This window comes from Tachyglossus aculeatus, chromosome 24 (assembly GCF_015852505.1).
Source record: "Tachyglossus aculeatus isolate mTacAcu1 chromosome 24, mTacAcu1.pri, whole genome shotgun sequence".
Taxonomy (NCBI): Eukaryota; Metazoa; Chordata; class Mammalia; order Monotremata; family Tachyglossidae; genus Tachyglossus; species Tachyglossus aculeatus.
The window spans coordinates 22,142,857-22,160,583 of NC_052089.1; the positions used below are offsets into that span (position 1 = coordinate 22,142,857).

At 43.2% G+C, this 17,727-nt stretch overlaps 1 protein-coding gene and 1 pseudogene across 1 annotated transcript in view; one reads left to right on the top strand and one right to left on the bottom strand.

Annotated features, from left to right (window-relative positions):
- Positions 1 to 17,727, bottom strand: part of LOC119945017 (SAM domain-containing protein SAMSN-1-like) — a 363,531-nt gene that overhangs the window by 208,005 nt on the left and 137,799 nt on the right. The gene's annotated exons all lie outside the window — the stretch shown is intronic.
- Positions 8,675 to 8,793, top strand: LOC119945291 (annotated as a pseudogene).

Genomic DNA, 17,727 nt, shown 5'->3' on the forward strand with positions numbered 1-17,727 from the left:
TAAAAAGACTGAATGAATGAATGGACAAGGAAACAGGCAAACTGAGGTTGTCACTAGCCCACTCTCACACGGTAGGCTAGTGGTAGAATTTGGATTAGAACCCTTATGTCCTGTCCCCCAGCTCCTTAAAAGCAGAGTTTCAGTACTTGGGGGGAAAAAAAACGTCAACCAAAGGAAGAACTATAATCTTTTAACCAAAGAAAAAATAAACTGATGAAAAAACAACTAAATTAGATGCTATTAGCATTCCTCATGCCAATGGTTTTTGCTGTTATGTCCCCCTGCGATAAGAGATTACCAGAGTTTGTCAACAGAAAGTTTTGAACAAATAGTTTTCTAGAGAAATTTACTGTATAATGAATAAAAAGCCCCAAGTTTAAATATTTAGAATCATTTGTTACATTTAAATCTTGGAGTTGTCTTGCTTATTTCAAATGGACAGGTAATTTCTGAAAGTTTAAGCTACGATTTCAGACCCGGGAAGCAACATTTGCAAGTTCACAGAAGCCGTTCAGCCTAGATGTGAAATGGGAAATTGCAAATGGGGGTAAACTGCTCATCAAATCTCAACCAAATTGAGGAAATGTTCTGCATTTCCAATTACACTATTACTTTACACATCCCAAGCAGATAAAGAAACTTCTAGTGAGGTGCTATTATACTAGTCTCCTAGGATAAAAATACAAGGCCCAGAGAGAGAGAGAGAGAGAGAGAGAAAGAGAGAGAAATGCAAAGAGAGAGACAGAGTGAGGGACAGAGAGACTGTGTGTGTGAGAGAGAAAGAGAGATCCAGAAAGGGAAAACAAAATTCAGGGAAAGAGAAAGCAAGAGAAAGTGTGAGACCCAGAAAAAAGAGGAGGGAGAGAGTGTGTGTAAGAAAGAGTGCAAAACCCAGAGAGAAGATAAAAAAGAGAGTGTGAGATCAAGACCTAGAGAGGGACCCGGAGACCCAGAGAGAGAGTAAGAGCATTGTGAGCAGGGAATATGTCTGTTTATTGTTGTATTGTACTTTCCCAAGTATTTAGTACAGTGTTCCACACACAGTGGATAGAGCACAGGCCTGAGAGTCAGAAGGTAATGGGTTCTAATTCTACCTCTGCCACTTGTCTGCTGTGTGACCTCAGGCAAGTCACTTTACTTCTCTGTGCCTCAGTTACCTTATCTGTAAAATGGGGATTGAGACTAAGACAGGGACTACATCCAACCCAATTTGATTGTACCTACCTCAGGGCTTAGTATAGCACCTGCCAAACAGTAAGCATTTAACAAATACTACCATTATTATTATTAAATACACTCAAATGAATGAATGAGACCCAAGCAAGAGCAACCCCAAGTGAGATATACAGAGAGTGAGAAATGGGGACCCCAGAAAGAGAGCAAGACAGACAGACTGCAGAATGTCAGGAGAGAGAGAGACCTGGAGAAAAAGGAACTATGAAACAAATTCAGTTTTAATCCTCAATGACTAGTAATGGATTTTCACCACTTCTCCTTTCCAGGATACCCTGCTGTTCTCTACTTGTAAATTAAACCATTACAAATAAAACCTCCATGATTATGAATCCTTACTTTCTCCAGAGGAGAATGTTAAATGTTCAACTTCCTGTCAGAAGAAAAACACCCAAGAGCAATGAATCCTGTACTGAGGTGGAGACAAACAACAGTTGCTGTAATTCTGCCAGGCTGAAGCCTCTAAAGGTGGCTACTTTACCTGAGAGGGACAACGCTCAGTATCCTGGAGCCGGTCACCCCTCAGCAGAGCTAAAGGTCTCTTCCACGTCGCCACTCCCTATCAGAATGATTCAAGGGTCCTCTTCCCAAGACTGCCAGCCTCATCATTGACTCCACCTGCTTTCCCTGTAATGACTCACAGCTGCACTATATGACAAGGTGAAGTCAATTTGCAGTAATGCTTGCTGAGCCCTGAGAGGAAAGTTATCTTGGGGTCTCCCATCCCTCTGAGGTAGGAAGAGGCAGATGCCAGTACTATCTTCTACTATAACCCAGCCCCCTGTGGGACAACCTCATTGCCTTGTAACCTCCCCAGAGCTTAGAACAGTGCTTTGCACATAGTAAGTGCTTAATAAATGCCATTATTATTGGAGAAGCAGTGTGGCTCAGTGGAAAGAGCCCGGGCTTTGGAGTCAGAGGTCAGGGGTTCAAATCCCGACTCCACCAATTGGCAGCTGTGTGACTTTGGGCAAGTCACTTCACTTCTCTGTGCCTCAGTTCGCTCATCTGTAAAATGGGGATTAAGACTGTGAGCCCCCTGTGCCCTGGTCACCTTGTAACCTCCCCAGCACTTAGAACAGTGCTTTGCACATAGTAAGCACTTAATAAATGCCATTATTATTATTTCTTCACTCCTCTAATGCCAACCTACTCACTGAACATCGATCTCATCTACGCCACCACTGATCTCTCGCTCATGTCCTGCCTCTGGCCTGGAATACCCTCTCTCCTCATATCTGACAGATGATTACTCTCCCCCACTTCAAAGCCTTATTAAAGGAACATCTCCTCCAAGAGGCCTTCCCTGACCAAGCCCTCTTTTCTTTTTCTTCAACTCCTTTCTGAGTTACCCTCACTTTCTCCTTCTATTCATCCCCTGGCCCAGTGCCACAGCATTTGTTCATTTATTCAATCATATTTTTGAGCACTTACCAGGTGAAAAGCACTCTACTAAGCACTTGAGAGAGTTCAATGTACCAATAAAAAGACACATTCCCTACTCACAATGAGCTGAATTAATTTACATTAATGTCTGTCTCCCCCTGTAGACATAAGCTCACTGTGGGCAGGGAATATGTCTATTATACTGTTCTCTCCCAAGAGCTCAATATAGTGCTCTTTACACACTAAGCGCTCAAAAACAAAATTGACTCACTGACATTTGGCCTCTGGCAGAATTACCAAATAACATTTGGGAGAAAAGATATGCTCTCCTAACCATTCTCCGAACCATTTCTGTAGTTACAACATCCCCAACAACTCTTCTAATAACCTCCCACAACATAATGGATATCATGTCCAGGATACTTTTATTGTTTTTTGTCACAGAGCACATTTATGCTACTCCAAGATCTCTCTACGTAGAGGAATCGGTAAAGAGAGGACTGATATTAGGCCCTAGGTTTTATAAAGTAAAATATGCTACTCAGACCACATATTTAAGAACAAAAAGCTTTCTTAAAAATCTCTTCCAGGAGGCACTCCTTGATTGATCCCTTTGTTTTGATGGTTATGCCTGCTGTGTGGCCTTGGACAAGTCACTTGACGTTTCTGTGCCTCAGTTTCTTCATCTGTAAAATGTGGATTCAATATCCATTCTTCCTCCCCCTTAGACTACGAGCCCCATTTGGGACAGGGAATATCTCGGATTTGATTATATTGACTCTACCCAATGCTTAGCACATAGTAACCTCTTAACAATACCACAAGTATCATCATATTAAAGTCATTATTTTATCCCCTGATATCATCGTGTCTTCCCCAGTAGAAAATAGGAATCACATCAAATGGTTGAGTGTGTCAACCCCAGCAAGCCTGTAGACCTATGCCGGCCAACAGCCACAGTAGGTGTTCAATTAAAGCTGTTGATGATGATATAGGAGATAATGATGATGATATGCTATTACTAGGTGGACCAATGGCCCATCCCATTGAGTCTGCTATCTCCAACAATGCTAAGAAGATAATTCGAGGAATGGTGTGATGGTTACCCTCCTTGACATCTATCCTCGTGGCTATGTGGCACAATTATAACGTGGCATTGGAAAACAATAACTATTCTCTTTCTAGAGCTGTACAGAGAATCAAGTTAAGCCAAACTGTGACCAATACATTTTTTTGGAACTTCGTAACTGGATAGTTGGGAAAGTCAAATACACAGAGAAACCAGCAATACCAATAACGATGCCAATTACCGTGCAACATCTACAACCTTTTAAGCACAGGCTTATTTCAAACAAAAATAGCAGATGGTATTGCAGGAAAACAGGTCATTATATTGCTTTTTCCTCTGATACACAACTGTTGATGAAAACTATTTTTGAAGTATATTGAGCCTCGCTAATGTTCTGGTATCCAGTTTACAACCTGCAGATTTAATCCCAATAAATGATGTAATTTAATTAATCTCATCTGGAAAAAAAAAGAAATGGAAAAAACTGATTAAGCATCACACTGGAGCAAATGTTCTATAGATCCTGGCAAAAGACCCATTTGTTGACAAAACGGCAGACAGACACCAAACGCGTATTTCGGTGCTGGGCCTTTCTTCCAATAACCTAAGTGTCCCATCTTCTCTTTTTTGGATGCAGACCACTGAGAAAGGAGAAGATTCCCAGCAGACAGGAGTGCTGGCAAGAGAATTAATTAAGTGGCATTTATTGTGTGTGCATTTTTTAAGTGGCCATGACAGGCCATTTTCTGAGGGGAATATTTTTCTCCGCAGAAATCATTTCTGGATCTGCTTATCCCAAAGCAGCTGAAGAATATAAGCAGAGGAGATCACCACATCACAGGGGTGTGCACTATGATACAGATAAAAGGTTCTGCCCAGGGATCCGACCCCAATGTCTTTAAATCCTCACCCTGGGGGGCAGAGGAGGAGGGACGCACTATGAACATAGTCCAGTGGGAGAGGGAAGGGAAGGGGCTTCCGGGTTTCGATGGTACTGATCCCAACACCCAACACATCTCCCCTCCCTCTTCCACTTGGCAACATTTCCCCCCTCAAATAATCAGTGTCTCATAAACAAGTCCAGAGATAAACTCCCTCCTCAACTCAGAATACAGGAGGCCAGAATTTGGCTTGCGGTATGAGGCTGGAGATGGAATTTTCACTAAACCATGAACTCTACTTGGCTCGAGAAATGCCGTTTTTTCAAAATGAGTCACATAATGAACACCATTGGTCGGCTCAAGCCCCTATCAATATAAATCCCTCCTGGCTGGTGATTTATGCTTTCAGCTTGGCCTTCGCTTTCCTTCCTGGAACCTTTTATTTCTTTTCATTACTTGCCATTCTCTCATTTTCTTCAGTTAGTTTTAGCGTCCTGCATATATTTCACACCTTTATTTGTCTTTCATAATGGATAAAGGAGTCATCACTTTCAATGCTGGGGAGACATATCTTCATTATCTTGGGAATATCTGGACCAAAATATATTAAAATGTCACAAGAGAAAAATGAATGTATATGGAATGTATAAATGTGGTTGGGATAGATTTCTATCTTGACCCGCATTAGTCAGTGAGCAGTGTATTGATTGACTGCTGCATCTTTTGCGCTGCAGAAACAACAAATGGATTTGAGAACAATAAGCTTTGAAAGAAGTTTTTTCTCTCTGTTTCCCTATATTTTGTCAACCATATGCTTGTTATCTGCTATCGACTCTTTCCCTTCCCCAGATCAATTTCTGCATTCCAGCTGAGACGGTGCCCAAGTGGAGCTCGCCGTGTAGCCGACCACATTTCTTGCTCAGAAGATTTCCTAATATTTGTAGGTTTAGATGCTCGGTTGCTTACACAAGCATGTCTCAGACTCATCTTGGATGGTCTGATTAAGTCATCTGACACCCAGTCAGGGGCCGATTGTCGCAAAACTCCAGTCAGGCAGTGTCTCCTGGTGGCATTTGACTTCCTTCTTCAAGGAGTTGTGAAAGGATCTGTAAAACAGAACATCAATGCCCATCTGCGCAGGGAACCACCAGCCATGGACAGTCTCTGCCTGGAAATGGGATTAGGTCTGATAGCAGGGGAAACAAAGAGGGAAACATTCACTTCTCTAAGGTGATACAAGCTGGGACACTCTTTAAGAGTGTCCTTTGAACAAAATCTGTCATTCATTTCCATTCCAGGGGTTGCTCCCATCCCTGAGGCTGTCTCCCTTTAAAACAGGAGCCCGGTTATTATTATTATTAATAATAATAAAAATAATAATAATGACATTTGTTAAGTGCTTACTATGTGCCGGACATTGTACTAAGCACTGGGGTAAAAACATGGTAATTGGGTTGCACACAGTCCCTGTCCCACACCGTCTTAATGCCCATTTTCAAAGTGAGGTACCTGAGGCCCAGAGAAGGGAAGTGAGTTGCCCAAGGTCACACAGCAGACAGGTGGCAGACCTTCTGACTCCCAAGCCCATACACTTTCCACTAAACCATGCTGCTTCATCCCCAGATTAGGCACATCTCTCCATTTTGAGGCTAATGGGCGATCAGAGTAATTCACTTTCTTGGTGAATTACATCTCTGTTGAACTGTACTTTCCCAAGCACATAGTTCAGTGCTCTGCACACAGTAAATGCTCACTGAATACCATTGATTGATTGGTAGTCAGATTTTCATAGGCCTAAGAATTATTGACTGTCCGGAGATTAATTCTGATGACAAGGTAACGTAGGAGAAACACTACTCTGTTGGCTGTGCATTTTGTCTTCATTTCTAAAATGATGTTTGGGCATCATTGAAATCATCATCCCAACATCTTGGTGATCAAAGTAGATAGAAAATGCTACGGTCCTGATTGTAGCAGCCATGGGGGCAGAAGTTCCCTGGCAGAGCCTGGATTTGTACTATTAAAACAGTCTAAATCATTCACCCCCAAAACAGACTTAGGGCTTAAGAGATCTGGTATTTCAATGAAAGGTTTCTTGAGGCCTGAAGTATCTGGATACTTGAAACCTAACTGAATTTTAATAATGATGGCGTTTATTAGGGGCTCACTAGTTTACCAAGCACTGTGCTGGTTACAAGATAAATCAGACTAGACTAAATCTCTGTCCCAATAAGTTTGCATGGCTCAGTGGAAAGGGCACGGGTTTGGGAGTCATGGGTTCTAATCCTGGTTCCGCCACATGTCTGCTGTGTGACCTTGGGCAAGTCACTTAGCGTGGCTCAATGGAAAGAGCATGGGCTTGGGAGTTAGAGATCATGGGTTCAAATCCCGGCTCTGCCAATTGTCAGCTATGTGACTTTGGGCAAGTCACTTAACTTCTCTGTGCCTCAGTTATCTCATCTGTAAAATAGGGATGAAGACTGTGAGCCCCACGAGGGACAATCTGATCAACTTGTATCCTCCCCGGCACTTAGAACAGTGCTTTGCACATAGTAAGCGCTTAACAAATGCCATTATTATTATTATTATTATTCTCTGAGCCTCAGTTACCACACCTGTAAAGTGGGGATTAAGACTGTGAGCCCCCCGTGGGACAACCTGATCACCTTGTATCCCCCCCAGCACTTAGAACAGTGCTTCACACATAGTAAGCGTTTAACAAATGCCATCGTTATTATCGTAGCCCAAGAGGGAAGGAGAACAGGCATTTTATTCCCATATTCCTGATGAAAACACAGAGGCAAAGAAGACTAAGTGACTTGCCCACACAATAGGAAAATGGAGAAGGTGGGATTAGAACCCGGGTCTCCTGACACCCGTCCCATGCTCTTTTCAGTAGGCCAAACTTAGAGACGAATTATCCATTATGCCCTGAGCGTTCAAGTTAAATGGTTGAATTCATCCATCTAGGAATCAAGGCTCTGTTTTCAAATTTTCTAGCTTAGCCCTCAGCCCTCAACTTTTGCATTCCCCGAGACCCACAGTGCTAACAGTCTGCTACCCTTGATGTGGCTAGTATTTCAACCGTGAGCTTAGGACATTTGGGAATATTACAGTAATGTGTGGCGCGGTGTCTTGGGGTTAAGCTAATCCTATTTTAATTCCTTTGAATTTCAGAATCATCACGGAAATATTTACCTCCATCATTATCTCTAAACTGTTTTCCCAGTCACTTGTTGTTTAATAAACATTAATGCTCGGTTGAATCTTCTTGTAATGAAAAAGATAGATGAACTCAACCATACAGTTTTGCTCCGAAAATGTAAACTTACAGCTTGTCAAACAAATAAAGTACAAGCACTTACAAGGAAATATGACTTCCACTCGCCCGGTTTGGGAACTGTAAACGCAGTAGAGTGATCTCAAACTGGATAACACGGGGTCAGGTCAGTGTTAGACAATATCAGCCTGATTCTCTGGTTTCTTGAAAAATGCCAAAAGCCATTGACGCGCATGTGGACAGGGCAGAGCTGTTCCTACTGCCCCTTTCAGGGATGGGCTCCATGCGTACCTGATGGATACCCCCAAGCGATGGGATAACTGGGATTGGGATTGGGTGGGGCAGGTGAGAACCCCGGTACAGACTTGTATGGTGATTCTCTGGCTGAGCACTTCACCCGCTCCCCCCTATGCGATGCCGAATCCTTGATGGAAAATCCCTGGTTGCTGCCCAGGTGCTTGGATGACACCATCTAATGCCAAATAATAATAATAACGGTATTTGTTAAGTGCTTACTATGTGCCGAGCACTGTTCTAAGCGCTGGGATGGATACAAGGTTATCAGGTTGTCCCACCCGGCGCTCACAGTCTTCATCCCCATTTTCCAGATGAGGTAACTGAGGCCCAGAGAAGTGAAGTGACTTGCCCAAAGTCACAGAGCTGACAAGTGACGGAGCCTGGATTAGAACCCATGACCTCTGATTCCCAAGCCCAGGCTCTTTCCGGGCTCGCAGAGTTGATCCTGGAACTCCCTAGGCTCCAATAACACATTCACTGGGGAAGGGGGAGTTGGCAGGGGGGATAAAGAGGGAGATACTGGGAAGGATCTATGGCCAGACTACCCTGAACACACCCGATCTCATCTGATCTTGGAAGCTAAGCAGGGTCAGGCCTGGTTAGTGCTTGGATTGGAGACCGCCTGGGTACCCCAGGTGCTGTAGGCTTCAGAAGCCACCTGACCTAACGGATAGAGCACGGGCATGGGAGTCAAGAGGACCAGGGTTCTAATCCTGGCTCCACCACATGTCTGCTGCATGATGGTGGGTGAGTCACTTCACTTTTCTGTGCCTCTGTTACCTCATCTGTAAAATGGGGGTTAAGACTGTGAGCCCCATGTGGGACATGGATTGTGTCCAACTTAATTAGCTTCTATCTACTCTAGTGACTATGACAGCGCCTGGCTCATAATCTGGCTCATATACTTGACAAATAACAAATAAGAAGGAATGGAAGGAGCTAAGGGAGGATGGGAGCAAGGGAGAAGGAGAGGGAAGGAAGAGGAAATGGGAGATGGAAAGAGGGAGCTCTGGCCTGAAGCATATTAAAATGACGTGCCTCTCCACCAAAGTCCATAGGACCAAATCCCCCAGTTGGGAGCTCAGTCAGGAAGAGATGGTTACTGAACCATCTCTATATGTTGCCAACTTGTACTTCCCAAGCGCTTAGTACAGTGCTCTGCACATAGTAAGTGCTCAATAAATACGATTGAATGAATGAATAATCACGGTAGCCAAGGCACTGAACTAGGAGTTAGGGGAATCTGACCTCAAGGCACTTTCAATTAGATGACCCCAGCTGCCTTTACTCTTCCCCAGAAGGCATCACTACCTCAGCTGCAACCTCCTCCCACTGTCATTGCTGCGCACTTCCTCCTCAGACACCCCTTAGAAAAGGAAACACCATGACCTTACCCAAGGCCTCCAGCCTGGAAGTCCCTCCACCATCTTCAAAGCCCTCATCGTGACCTGTAGTACTTGTGTACAGATTAAACACTTTTGTTTAAGCTCTTATTTACCAATCCATCTTTCCATTCTCTTTTTCTCCCAGTTGAAAATAATTCTGTGCCTGTCTCTTCATTACACTGTAAACTTCGACCAAAAGCTTCTTATCAAGACCTTCCAACTGGATGGGATCAAGGGCTTTTCACCCACTTGGTGTTGAACAGCCACCTCGGGGCTGGAGTTGCTTACTCAGGATCAGATGATGTTTATTGATAGAGCCTCCTGTCAGGATCAATGGATGAGCCTCAGTCCTGAGACTTTCCACTCATGTTTGGTACATCTACTGGCTTCTGTCAAGAACTTCATTTTCTTCCAGACAATGAAGAGCCAGCTAGAATAATGGGACACTAATAATAATAACACCAATAATAATAATAATAATGGCATTTATTAAGCGCTTACTATGTGCAAAGCACTGTTCTGAGCACTGAGGGGGTTACAAGGTGATCAGGTTGTCCCACAGGGGGCTCACAGTCTTAATCTATATTTTACAGATGAGGTAACTGAAGCACAGAGAAATTAAGTGACTTGCCAAAGTCACACAGCTGACAATTGGCAGAGTCGGAATTTGAACCCATGACCTCTGACTCCAAAGCCCGTGCTTTTTCCTCTGAGCCATGCTACTTCTCACTACACCACTGCTGAACATAGTTAGGTCATAGTAAATTAGACACAAGCCCGGGTGCCCAGCCCAGGTGACCCAAAGAGAAATGCTATCCCCCCAGTGATGACAAGCTCTGATTTCTCATTTTACAGGATCCATAGTGTCATAAACAATGCCACCGCCATCTGTAAGATTCAGTGTCCGTAATGCAAGCAATTAAAACACACATTATAATGTGGGATATATTTAAAGCATTGGGCCTAATTAGCAGTCCTACATGACTGAAACAACTTATTTTGTACCGCAGGCTGAAATAGAATTCCAATGCTGGCTCATAGGGAAAAATCATGTACCCAGAGAGGGCGTGGGTATAAGAGAAAGAAAAATCATCAGTAAAGACCTTTCACTACTTCAAGAAAAACAAGGCTGGAATTTAAGGTGGATCCCTATTAGTTTCCATTGTATCTTAGCCAGATATTTTGCTTCCTCTTTCCACTAGATCTGGAAGCCTGGGAGAGAGAGTGAATGAAATTCTTTGGTGGACTGATTGATGAGAAGATTGGAAAGGTAAGGTCATAATATGTTTGTCATTTACCCAACTCCAGAACTTGATTTCCCTTGACTGGAAAAACAAGACAAAAAAAGATGTAGAAAGACTACTAAGTGAAGTAAAGAGGAAAAACTGGAGGGGAAAGGAAATTTATGAAGGCCTGCAGATGTCATTAGAAAGAGCAGTGGGTAATAGCTGGGGTCTTCTTCCTGGAAAGGCCTTTCTGAGTTTGGGGGGAGGAAGGAAGAGGAAAAGAACTCCAGACCTTTGAAGTCTCGTAACTCTTTTCTGCCCCACTTACGTGAAAGAAACTGTAACCCTAAGTCATATGGAAACCAAGGTGGTCTCCAGAGGACAGTGGAATGAGCAGTTTATGGCTAACCTCTTTCAGCAGGTGCAACAGGGAATTCAAAGAGCTGAAGCTTTCTCCTTGCCTCGTGAAATAACATCTTGGAATCCTCCTCACGGCACTCCATCGGCAGCTCAATCTAACCCCACTGCGAGGACCTGAGGACCTTGAGGTGGGAATGCAAACGATTTCAAGGAGTTTCTCATCTTTGCGAAACTCGAGGTCCGTGGCCACTGCTTCCGCTTTAATCAGCTCTAATCATCTGGAAAGAGAGAAGGGCTCACTGGCAAACAGCCATTTGCAAGATGTAGAAAGGGTAGTTAGTGTTTGCCATTAAAGCCCTGGGTGTTGAGGGTTTGGGGGTTCTGGACGGTGGCAGTGTTCCTCTCCTCCTCGCACCATCCCTGCAGAACACCCACGAATTTTATGTCACACATCCATCCCACCTCAGCACGACCTAGGCTGTTTTGAAATGGGCTGGAGGGCCACAGAGATGATTAGCTCGAGTCAACACTAGCAGACTTTCTCCCGGCTCCCCTGAAAGAGCCAGGAAGACCCTTGACTTTCCAATAGAGACCTCTGCATCTCCAGGCAAAGACAAGCATTTCCTGTTGGATCTCTTGACTGTTCACATCCAGTTTGCAGTTGAAGACACAAGCTTTTTCAAGGTGGTAAATAATAATAATACTATTGTTATTCGTAATAATGATAACATAAAAGTACTCATTATGTGTCAAGTACTGTGCTAAGCACTGGAGTTGATACTGAAATAATTAGATTGGACATAATCCCATTCTGACATGTTGCTCTCAGCCTAATGGTGAAGGAGAATGAGTATTTAATCCCTATTTTATATATGAGTAATCAGAGGCACAGAAAAGTCATGTAACTTGCCCAAGGTCATTCTGTAGGCTAGTGGTGGAGCTGGGATTAGAATCCGGTGCCCTGATTAGAATCCCAGCTCCATGATTTTTCCACCAGGCTACATTGCTTCTCAATTTACTGGTGGATGAGGACACCTCAGATGATGCCAGGGGCATCTTTATATCCATTTACTATGTTGTGATCGGCATCTCAGCCCCTCAGGCCCCCATGATTCATTGAGATGCACACGATGTCACATGGGTTACACTGGACGGTGTGAGGTAAACACAGTGTGCAACCAGCAACAGATCCCACCTGAACCTAGGGTGGATCTCCAGGGGGACCCCAGACTCTCATCCTTCCACCACAAAAATTGGCTTCTCCTCCCAAATCCCTGCCAACACGGGAACCATCTCCAAGCCACAAAATTCAACCACATGAGCTGAAACTGAGGGAGGTTGAGCCCATAAATAAAATTACCAGACATGAATGTGTCTGGTGCCATAGTTACACAGCTGACAAGATCAGCTGAAAAGTGGACAACTGGCACCTATATTGGTCTAATTAATGCCCTGGGAGGTTTGGGTTTGCAGTGATCCTTTCTGAGATTTCCTGCCTTCTAAGGTAGATGGGGTTAGGTTTTGACTTGAAAGTCGATCCATGAGACCTAAGGAAAGGCAGATCATTTCCTGGTGCTTCCTGGGACTCTGACAAGAATGAATAGAACTAACCTGGAAAACAGAACACTCAGAAAGACCCAGGCAGATTGCTTTCACAGCTTTGCCAGGCATCAGCCACATCCCATCGCTTATAAGGACAGGCAGGATCAATGTTGTTCTAGTGAAATATAGGAATTGTAGTAAAAATTAAGGCTGATTTAGTGAATCACCCAGGCTCAAACTAGACCAGGTCACTGGGGTTATGGTTAGAGAGAAGCCTGGGATAGTCAGTGGCCACAAATGGTCTGGATTTTGGCACTAAGAGTCCTGTGACTGTCCAAATGCATAAATCAGAATTTTTTTACTTCATTACCAGAACAAAGAGCCACAGCTCAAATCCATCCTGCCCCTGGATGGGGTGAGAGACAGTGTTGAAACCATTGATGAAAGAAACTGAATGACCGTGACAGCCCAATACTACCTCTTCCCCGAACCCTACTCTGGTCAATCACCGGTTTGGCCCAGTGGGAATCTATATCTTCAGGGAAGCATGGTCACTCATGGCATGTGAGGATACTGGAAATGACTTGACTGAGTTGGAAGTAACAGACAGGCACAACATCATTTGCCTTTGAAGCCAGAGGCCCAGGAATTTTAGGTGGGGAAACTGAGATGGGAGAGTCATGCTCAAAGACTCCTCATTGGAGTTGACTCTGAGAGTTAAAAGGGTGAATATTCTGTAGACATGGAAGAGGGTCATGGAGGGTCCCTCGAAGGGAGATAAGAGATTCCTCTAAGTATCTCTGTCACTGACGACATTGGTCAGAGCCGGGAAGAGGTGATGATGTGCATAATCTGTTTTTTTGAATTTTTCATGGTCTGAAATGGGATTTGATCCAAAATGCCCAATGAGAAATGGTGTCAGTTTCATTGCAAATAATGAAGAGAAGTCTTCTGGTTAAAAACCCGAAGGTTGTCTCTGAAATAATCTGAACTCACAGCCAATTCTTCTTCCAACCGTCTTTTCTGGAAAAAGGGTCTCCTTAGGTCAGTGTCACTGGTTTTTTTATAAGAATGTCTGAAATAAATGATTTCCTCCTCTTTCTTTTCCAAGTCACAAAGCAGATATAAGTTACTGGGCTGCGGAGTAGAAACAGCCCACTCATTCCTGCGGCTGAAATATCATCATGGACCAATTTCACCCCCTCGGAATCTGGGCCACACTGCAGCAAGATTTTCTGGCCTTGTACCCTTATCTCACTTGCCCCCAAACAGTGATGGACATATCCAGTTTGCTCTCGGGCCAGGCTTGCTGCCCCTGAGAAGCAGCGACTTTCAAGCCAAACACTGGACAAGGAGTCGCATGTGATGTGGCAGAGGGAGAATAAGCCCTGACAACAAACAACAGAGCCAAAAGCATCTGTACCGCATTTATATCTGCACTTCAGTACCACCTGAGCACCTAAATATTTGCAACATCTTATGGTACACACTTAAAAGTCTTTCTACTCTATTATTTCCTCCTATCTCTATTTTAAGGCCTGTCTCTCCCAGAAGACTGTAAGGAGGACAGGAATTGTTTTAATTAGTTCTATTGCACTCTCCCAAGTACTTAGGTCAGTGTTCAGCACCTAATAGGTACTCAATAAAGATCGAGTTGCGTTGAAAGGGGCAAGATTGGCTAAAAACTGGAGGGTCCATTGTAAAACAGGACAACTTGTTGCCAACTTGTACTTCCCAAGCGCTTAGTACAGTGCTCTGCACACAGTAAGCACTCAATAAATACGATTGATTGATTGACAAATGGTTAAATGTGTGTCAAGCGACAGCATGAAATCTACCCTTGGTTTTACTTGGATGTCTGCTTGAAATGCAAACTCTTGCATAGATCATGAAACGTAGACATGGTCCTCATCTGGCTTCTCCAGGAACTGGGAATCACACTGTGTGATGGTTCCTTCTGGGATGAGCGTAGGATAATACCTATAAGTTGTTAACGCGTTAAAGACTGAGGTGTCAGGAGAAGGATGGTCAGCATACCACTTCACAGCAGATGAATGAGGCCAGCAACTTCTGCATATACACCCAGGTTTATGGTCAGGCAATCAATCGATCACTGGTATTTGCTGAGCACTTTCTGTGTTCACGGCAGCGTACTGAGTGCTTGGGAGAGTTCAGCACAATAGAGTTGGTAGACCTGTAAAGCTTATAGTCTAGAGGTACTCTGTGATCTTCTCCAGAATCAAATATTCCCCAGAACCAGATTTTGTGAAGTTCTCTCCCTAAGTAAACATCTTTTCTCAGCAGGGAAAACCTGAGAGGAAGCAGGTGCTTTGGACCCAGACCAACAGTGAAGGAGTTCTGCCTGCCAAACTGATGATAACCCAAAAGGGCCGTTTGCCTTGGAAAAGTTCCTCTGCCTGGCATACTGCAGGGGAGAAAATGCTGCCTGCCTTGACCTCGGAACCGGGAGGCAGGAGGGGAAGGGCAAGGAGAAGCCAAATGAGCAGACATGAGCTCAGCAGATTCAGGATCAGGCTCGCCGCTAGATGAAAGGTCTCCTCACTTGAGTGGAGGGGAGCCGAGCCGCGGGACTGGCAGAGTCATTGGTTTAATTAGAGGGGGAGGGAGAGAGAAGGGGTGGCATCGGCTCAGGAAACTGGTGCTAATAGCAGTGGGGAGAGGGGTCTCTCCCAGGTTCCCCAATTTCTTCTCCTCCTAGAGTTCCCAGTCTATTCCCCAGAGAAGCAGCGTGGCTCAGTGGAAAGAGCCCGGGCTTGGAAGTCAGAGGTCATGGGCTCTAATCCTGGCTCCGCCACATGTCTGCTGTGTGACTTTGGGCAAGTCACTTCACTTCTCTGAGCCTCAATGACCTCATCTGGAAAATGGGGATGAAGACTGTGAGCCCCACGTGAGACAACCTGATTACCCTGTATCACCCCCGCCAGCGCTTAGGACAGTGCTTCGCACATAGTAAGCGCTTAACAAATGCCATCGTTATTATTATTATTCACTCTGCCAGCCAGAAACTCTCATCTATATGGGAGAGTTTTTGCTGAACAACCATCATCCACTCACTGGATTTTAAGATCCCTGAGGGCGGGGATCATGTGTATTGGATTGCCAAATGGACTTGGTGGCATGCATACAGTTGTTGCTTAGTAAATACTACTGATTGACTGATTGATTGATTGAGAGATTCTGTATGGTTTTTCACTTTTCACTCTTCTCTCTGACTGGACTGAATTCATGTCCTCTAAACTGTGGAATGTGACCAAGAAGGATTTGTCACAGTGACACCTCAGATGAGGGCATAATTTAACATGACGGCAAACATGTTCCTGGCACTGCCTTCCTGGGGAATGGTGGGAGATGACTCGACAGGAGTTTTCTCTGCTCCACAGGGAATGTGCCCACATGTTTACGAGCCGGACAGAAACCAACCATGCAGGAGCCCACGGGAAATATTAAAGACTTATATGTCTCTGGCCTTTGTTAGGGCTTTTCATTTCCCTGAGAACATTTCATATACAAGCTGACGGAAAGGAAGCTTATCTGAACTACAAGTTTTTATTTCATTCCAATACTGAGCCCCAAAGGAATTGTGAATAAGTAATCTTAAAATATCCTAGAACTTAAATATCTATACAGTCTGTTAATGATACTACATTTAGAGCTAATAATAGTAGACCTTTTTCTGAAATGCAATACACATTCTGCACTTTATAACAAACATTCCATGCCATTTATTGACTTCTAGAAACTCCCAAACATTGAAAATCCAGTGGCTCTGTTCATGGTTTATAGCCTGGCTAACCTTTACAAATTTTGTCGAATAGTTCAGCAAAACCCTCATGTGTTTTTGGACCTGAGTTATCTTAAAAACACTTTAAATTATTTTAAATAACGAGTCTTTTTCTTAGACATCCAATATCACAATTGTTTAAGATTAAATGAAATTCAATATTTAAAACAAGAAGCTTGAAACCAGTGAAATGGGCTTTTAACATGAATCAATGATATTTATTGAGTGACTACTGTGAATGGGGCACAGTACCAAGCACTTGGGAAGGGACAATTAAAGTAGAAGACTGTTACAATCTAATTAATCAATCAATAGCATTTATTAAGCTCTTATTGTGCATACAGCTATGTAGTAAAGGCTTGGGAGAGTACAATGCAGTTGGTAGACATACTTCCTGACCACGAGGAGCTTACAATGGAAGAGATAAAAAACATAAATTATTTTAGAATAGTGGAAGCGGGAGAAAGAAAAACACTACAACTATTGATTGCAAGAAATAAAAAATACGTGCAAATTACTGTAAATTGAGCATACATTTAATTGCAAAGGATACGTGAATAGTGTGCTAAAAGAGATTTTTAAGAGCTATGACTTGGGGAGGAGGAGATTAATTGGTAAATGCTTCCTGGAGGAGGTTTAAAACAGATTCAGATGAGAAGCCCAAATCTTTCTTTGGTTTAGACAAAAGTCTCTGAATCTCAACTCCATTCATGAGACAACAATACAAAGTAGTAAATCTCGGGAAAGAATATGAACCACTGGGAAAATATTTATTTTGTACATCTTGCAAATATATATATATGTACATATACATATATATAGACCATTTTAAATATTAATTGAAACCAACTAGAACTTTTTATTGACTAATAAAACTATTCAGTGCATTAAACCAAAATGAACTGCATGGGTTATTTTCTCATTTAAAAAAGCAATCAGAAGTTTTTTTCATAATTGCTTTAATCATTTGATATTCTGAAGCCGAACAAGGAATGTATTGTTTTCCCCAATTGCATGCTCAATCACTTGTGCTCAGTTAAAATCTTAAAACTGTTCCAAGCTCTGAAGGATTGGGGAGAAAAACAATCTCTAATGTTCCTCTTTTTTCAAAATCATGTTAAAAAGAATCATAAAACGATGAGAAAAGAAACTACAAATTTGAAATCTCTCTCTACATAGCAGAAATTCCAGAAACAAGTCTAGCTCTCTACAAGAGTTTCTAATCAAAGGAAAGGAAATCTATGTCCTGTATAAAGAGCTTTGGAG